The 6859-nt window shown below is 43.6% G+C and overlaps 1 non-coding gene across 1 annotated transcript; it reads right to left on the bottom strand.

Annotated features, from left to right (window-relative positions):
• Positions 1 to 384: 384 nt before the first annotated feature.
• Positions 385 to 574, bottom strand: LOC123459581. Its single transcript, XR_006636350.1, has one exon. It is a non-coding gene; the product is annotated as a U2 spliceosomal RNA (small nuclear RNA).
• Between the last annotated feature and the right edge of the window lie 6285 nt (positions 575 to 6859).

Genomic DNA, 6859 nt, shown 5'->3' on the forward strand with positions numbered 1-6859 from the left:
TTCCCTGGATATGTGAGATGTCCCTGGAGGATCATCAGCTTGTTTTACAAGTCTCTCTGGTAGCCATCTCGCAGCATCTTCTTTGGTGTCAGACAAGCATACTGATCCTCGGCCCCAAATGAGTACTAGGTCTGGGCCATTCCATTTTAAAGTTAAAGTATCTTTCCACATGGCTTTGTCAAAGGTAGTTTTTGTATTTGTGTGCCAAAAGTGATCAACAGCTGATTTTCCCTTTATTTATATACTTTAACATTCTGATCTAAGTACCACTCAAAAGGCATTTTAAACAAGTAATCATTGAAAACCTACTTCCCAATTTCTTTAATTAATTTATCTTACCCCATCATTGATTATCTTTCTTTTTTTAAAATTTTCATTCCCCTGAGGGGTTGCACCATTCCTAGAGATACTGCAATACCAGGTCGATGCATGGAGTGGAGAGAGCAAGCTCCTATTCCAACTCCGAGCTCCAAAATCCATTTAATATGTTGTCCTTAGATAGAGGGCGTATCAGATATTAAACTGGTAAGAACAGATACTACACTTGATCTTAGCCAAAAGCCCAAGAAGCAATTAATTATCTTTCTTATAAGGCTATTAAAAGTTACACCAAATTGATTAATCCTACTACTAACAAGAAAGTAGTCTTAATACAATTTCATGTCATTAATACTAATAACACACTTGGAAATGATTTTATTAGAAGTAACTAAGGCAACTTGTGTTGGTATCTTGAAGCAGGCTGGCCTAGAAGTCAGGTCAGTTGTCTCCTCCTGACAAATATTAAGTTACTACTTTAGAGAGAATTCTGTTGTTTTTAATAATTTTTTATGAAAGTTGAAGTTGACCTAGAACATAAATTTAGTAACTATATTTATGATATCATGTAACAAAGTTGACACATTTTTTATGTAAAACTTTAGTTCTTTATAGGCTGTAGTTAAATGTGACCTCCTTTCTTTTGCTGCTTTTTGGTGCGCTGTTGTGGCTGGGCGGGGCTTGTGTCACCGTAGATCAGCCCTGCCCTACTCCCGGCGCTCCCCAGGGGTCCAGTCTGGTACATGTGGAGGCAATGGCCAAGAAGACTGCTGGGGGCCAAGGATTCTGACCACCTGAAGGGGAAGGGGGGGGCCCAGGACTGCCAGGAGGCCTCTGAAGAAGGAGGCCTCTTCTTTTTTAGCTGCAAGGAAAGTTTTTAGTGATTGGGCTTCCCAGGAAAGTTGGCAAGTCACCTGTCAAGTGACTGTTTCTAAATCACAACCAAAGGTTACAGAGGCACAGAAGTGATGTGGCTTAGGCTTGTAAGGGTAAGGTGAAGGGTCTGCTATGGGCACCGTAGGAGACAACCAGTCAGGATTATATCTGGCAGCCGCACCCTCTAGCTCTGATTCCTCACCTGGGGAAAGACTGGCACTAGGGGGAAGGTAACTGTAGATTTGGAGAGAATGGAATAAACAGATTTAGGGGCAGGTGGGTCAAGTGGGTCATCTTCGGGCATAGGAATAATGACAGAAGGGCATGGCCAAAGGGGACCATTTATCCTGCCCAGTACCTTTGCCTCAGGGCTGCTGCCACGGCTGGGATGTCTGCCAGGAGGGCAGGGTGGTTCGGGGGAGGGGGCTGCAGCAGCTGCAGGTGCTGCTGCACAGGGATCCTGATGGCTGGGAGTTAGTTTATGCATGGGGAGGGGTGTCTAGCTAGGTTTAAGGTTATTTTTAATAAAGAATTATCCATCCATAACAACTTTTTTCCTGGTTATTTTTTTAATTTTTTTAAAATTTTTATTAGCATTTTCAATGATTATTAAAAATAAAAATTTTTGAAATGTCCAGTTGGCACTTATGAATCGGTAGGACATTGTTTATTAAATTCCAGTAGGAGAAGATCTGAACAGGGACTTTCTCTGTACCAAAAGTCTTATAATAGTCTTTTACACAATCTCCCACTCTCCCCCATCTTTTTTTTAATCAATGGTCTATTCCTAGGGAAACCATGGACATAAATCTTCTAAGAAGAGGAAGAAGTGAACAAGGTCTTTTTTCTTAACTTTTGTCCCGCGAGTCGTAAGGGAGTCTTTATGTCCCTGGATGAAAAATTCCTGATTACTTAGGGTCTGTCCCATGATAGAAAAGGAAAGAGGAGAAATGGCAAGACCAGAGGGCAATGTTCCTGGTCGGAAAACCAGCACAGGGATTCCCCAGTGGGCTTGATGCAAGCCTGTCTGCAATTTAAGGATCTGGCAGCCACACTAAGGGCATTTACTGGCTGTTGCATAACGAGGTTCATTGGTAGGAAGAGAGGCTAGATAGGAGGTCTTTGCCAACGCCCGAATGGGCTGTCGGGATTCACACAGGGAGCTAGGGGCCTTCAGCCAAAGCCAGAGGGGAGCCCTGGCCAAGAGGCTTCAGCTGCCCTGTCGCTATGATGCAATTCCACGCGAGGAAAGTAAATGAAGGAAAATAAGTTTACAAAAGCAACAAGGAAATCCCACAATTCTTGTGTCTTGAAAGTCTGACTAAATGGTCTTTACTTCAGTGGTTTGCCTAGAAATCTGCATCACTTGTCTTACCTCAGCAGATCTGTATCACAGGTGGTTTTTTTCTGTGGTGATCACGGTGCAGATCTATATTACAGATGTATTGCCTGTAGTGATCTATATATGAACCTTCCCTCATCCCCTGGTGGGGTGGTGGTCCAATGGCTGGGACGGCTGTCCACTCAAGCGATGCCCAGGTCACACTTCGTACCTCGAGCCCCACATTGGGCACCATTTGCCCCAGCCAGTGGGGAGTTGAACAAGGACCCGAGGGGAAGTTAACCTGAGTGGGAAAAGGCAAACGGACACAAGAAGGAGAACATGCTAGGTTTTTGTCGAGGCCTGGATATTTTATTTTTACATGTAGGTTTATATAAGGTTGTAGGGGGAAGGGGACGTAATCAGACTGAAGATCACAGAGTTACTGGTTAAGCTGCAATGCCTTTGTGTCTTCATCAGCTACCGGCAGCATGGGGAGTAATCAGCCAGGCGTATGATCCCTTTGTTTCTGGTAGTTGAATATTAGGTGAGGGAGTAGAAGCTTAACTTGCTATATGGCAGTTTCTGTTAACATGGCCAAGGTGTGGTTCATAGCTTTCAACATTCAAGGAAGTCTTTGAACACATTTGTCTGTGAGTGATCCCTTTTTAAGTTTGGAACAAGTGTATTATCCTGAATCTTAAGGGTGGGCTGCAGTTTTATAGATACCGAAGTTTATATTATCTCTTTTAGACTGATCTATGAGATTTTTCCATGGTCCTTGTATGAGTTCCTGATGGAATATTTCTTATCTTTGTATCATGTAATAAGACCAATTATGATATTGGGGCATGAAAAACTATTAAGGGAGATCCCATGGTGGCAGGTCCTATTTGGGCCACAGATGGGATACATGTGTCTTGTATAGGACAAGAATGAGTGATCACAAGCATTATTAGGAATACAGTAATGGGATGAGGGACAACTAGCCTGTTATATTCCATCTTTAGGAGGAGTTGGAGTGGATAGTGTGGAAGAAAGAATAAGATGAGTAGAAAAATGAGTGACATAATATGATTATCATCATCATAAAATATTACCATAATAGTTGGGTAAAATATACCTTTTTGGTACTGGTCCAGCTAGAGGGTATGGCTGTGATTAGTCCACTGATAAGAATTATGTTGGGACTGGAGAGATGGTTTAGCTGTTAAGGCATTTGCTTGCAAAGCCAAAGGATCCCAGTTCGACTCTCCAGGACCCACATAAGCCAGATAAACAAGGTGGAGAATTCATCTGGAGTTTGTTTGCAGTGGCTGGAGTCCTGGCTTGCCCATTCTCTCTCTCTTTCTCTCTCAAATAAATAAATAAAATATGTTTAAAAAAAAGAATTATGTTGGTGATGAGAGCAAAGGTAAGAAGGAGGACTGGGCAGAGCAAAGCAACTCCTATGAAGAGCAGAATGAAGGGAGGGTAAAGAGTTCCATCTGGTGGGGCTGAAAAGCTGTAACAGTGTTCATGGAGCCAAAGGCTCCCAGTGGCCTTGAGCAGTGGTCAAAAGTGAAGATTGCCCATGGCGTTAGCCTCATGCCCTCTAGGGAGGCCAGTCAGGAAAGATGAGACTGAGGAAGGCCCAGTGGCATTCGGTGGATCTGGAAAAGGAAGCATAAAATGAGTGGTGGTCTTGGCTATTTCTTCAGGAACCAGTTGGAGATGGGAGGTACTAAGTTTGGTGAGATTTAGGAGCATAGAGGAGTAGGTGTGGGGTGCCTTCTTGAGGTGCAAGAGATGAAGCCAGGGAGAAATATTTTGGAGATTTGCAGTTGTGGGGATGAGAAGGAAAATGTATGAAGTCCCTGCCATTTAGCTTACAGGTAAGAGTGGGCATTAGCAGAGATAAAGACTTGATCAGCAACTTGGAGAGAGGGGCATTAGGAATAGGCATATGGAGGTTTAAATCAGCATTATTCCACAGTTCTGTCCTGAGAAAGGATAGAAATCCTGAGCAAGGATAGGGGAGAATCTAATATAGATGTAAATTCCTGGGTTGATGGGTCTGCCATACATCAGTTCAAAAGGGCTGAAGTTGGTTGGTTTTTGAGAGATATGGAAATGGAGGAGAACCAGGGGCAAGAGCTTGATCTAATTTAATTTTAATTCTAGGGTTAGTTTAGTTAGAATTTCTTTGGGAGAGCAATTGATCCTTTCAACTTTTCTGGAGGATTAGGGGTGACAGGGAATATGAAACTTACAGAAGAGGGAGGGGGCATCTAGGCATAATGATAAACTGGTATGTTAGAGTTAGGCTTCCAAACTGGCAAAGGATAGGTGGGATGCAGTGGGGTTTATGGGGGATTCCTGAGATCCCAGTAATAAGGACCAACGTGGGGATTGTTCTCCCCAAAAAGCAAGTAGACAATAAGAGGCCCCAGGATGCAAGATGAAAGAGATCTTTTCATCAGCTACCATGCCTTTACTGTGAGCTTCTATCTGAGCTTGGAGCCAGGAACTTGGGATCCAACATCGGAACAAGACATGTGATGGCACTGTTGCCATAGGAGCTGCCCAAGTGGCTAGTTGTACAATCCATTTTCCCATGTCCCCAATGTCCATAGATTGGGCAACCTTTGGTTTGGGGTTTCAAGGATTAGGACAGTCCTTTTTTCTCATGGCCAGGTTGCCTATGAAGGAAACAACCACGATGGTGCTGATCCCACTTCCTAGAAACAGAGGGTGAAGGTATAAGCTGGGACGGTTATAGTGTAGCAGACAAGAACTGGACCTCAGTCTGGCACTCTTTCTAATTTGTTCCCAACCTCTTTCTGTCTTGTTCCTGGCCTCCTCCTCTGTACCATTGAAGACTTTGAAAGCCAGGCCAAGTAACTCACTTTGGAGAGTCATTGGTCCTTTTTCAAGTGCTTTGGAGTTTTGGCTTGATGTCAGGGGCTGGTTGTCCTAGCAAATGAACGTGAAGCAGCCAGGTGTCTTCACAGGAATTTCACAGGAATATTAGTGAATTTTGTAATGGCTTCAGATAGGCAATTTAAAAAGCACCAAGTTTTCATTGGGGAACTGGGTGACTTCTTTAAGTTGTCAAAATTAACTCTATCAAGAACATTGTGATGTATTCCTTCAGCCAAAGAAGTCACCATAAGCTCTAGGCAATCTGAGCCTGAGCCTGAGCATGTCGTTTGGCAATTCCAATTGGGTTCTGTTAAGGGGTCTGTCTCATTTCCAGGGGGAGATTGGGAGATTTGTTGATTTAGGCTATAGGCATGAGTCTGGGCCACCTTCCAAATGTGCCCTCTTTCATAAAGGGTAAGAGTTGAATTTAGAATGTGAAAAATATCCCTCCAAGTGAGGGAGTAGATTTGTGTAAGGCTCATAACTTGAATCCTATAATGAAGAGGATTTGCTGGAGAAGACCCCAATTGTTGTTCAATAGAGTCCATTTCATTGAGAGTGAAAGGGACATGGGCACAAGTGGGTATCAAAACCCCCATAGGTTCTCCCAGTGACCTAGTGTGGGGCAGGGAGGAAAGAGGACAGGGAGAAAGGAGTGTGTGCAATGGGGCTGGGTCATCCTTCTGGGGAGTTTCTGGAGGCTGAGGCTAAGAAGCAAGAGGAGTAGAGAGGGCTGGAGGGAATCAGGTGTAGAAAAGGGTTTATGGTGGCAGAGGAGGGCTTGCAAAGTAGAATAAGGAGGACAAAGGGAGGAACGGGAGTGGAGGGCACAGAAAGCCTGAATATAAGGAACCTTGGGCCATTTGCCATGTCATTGGAGAAAGTTACTGAGATCAATGAGAATGCTGAAATTGAAAGTATCAAACTCTACCCAGTTGTGGGCATTATTCACAGAATGTTTTGGCCAAATTTTGAATAGAATTGGAATAATTTGTTGGGTAAGATCTCAGATAAGCCAAGATCCTTTACATTGGTCCTAAGATATACAGTAGCATGTCTATTGGAACAGATAATTTGGAGCCCATTTTGTGGTAGAAGGACTAAGAGGCCTGGCCATATTGCCACCAGGGGCATCTCTGAGGCTTAAGGAGGGTCTGAGAAGTAACCAAAGAGTTAGGAGGGAAGACCCTCACACCCATAATTCTTGTCATGACACCAGAAATGTAAGGAAATTAAGGTCTGTGAGGAGTAACCCACAAACTAGAAGGGAGTATTCTCACACTCATAATTCAGGTCATGTCATCAGAAATGTCAGGTAAATGAGAAAGAAAATATCAGACTTTATTTCAAACAGAGATTGTTGATTGAAGCACAGTGAGGGCTGCAACCTTTCTGGGCAGATGGAGGCTGAAGCCTCGAGCTAGGCTCAGGGTCATGAGA

This window comes from Jaculus jaculus, chromosome 3 (genome assembly GCF_020740685.1).
Source record: "Jaculus jaculus isolate mJacJac1 chromosome 3, mJacJac1.mat.Y.cur, whole genome shotgun sequence".
NCBI classification, from domain to species: domain Eukaryota; kingdom Metazoa; phylum Chordata; class Mammalia; order Rodentia; family Dipodidae; genus Jaculus; species Jaculus jaculus.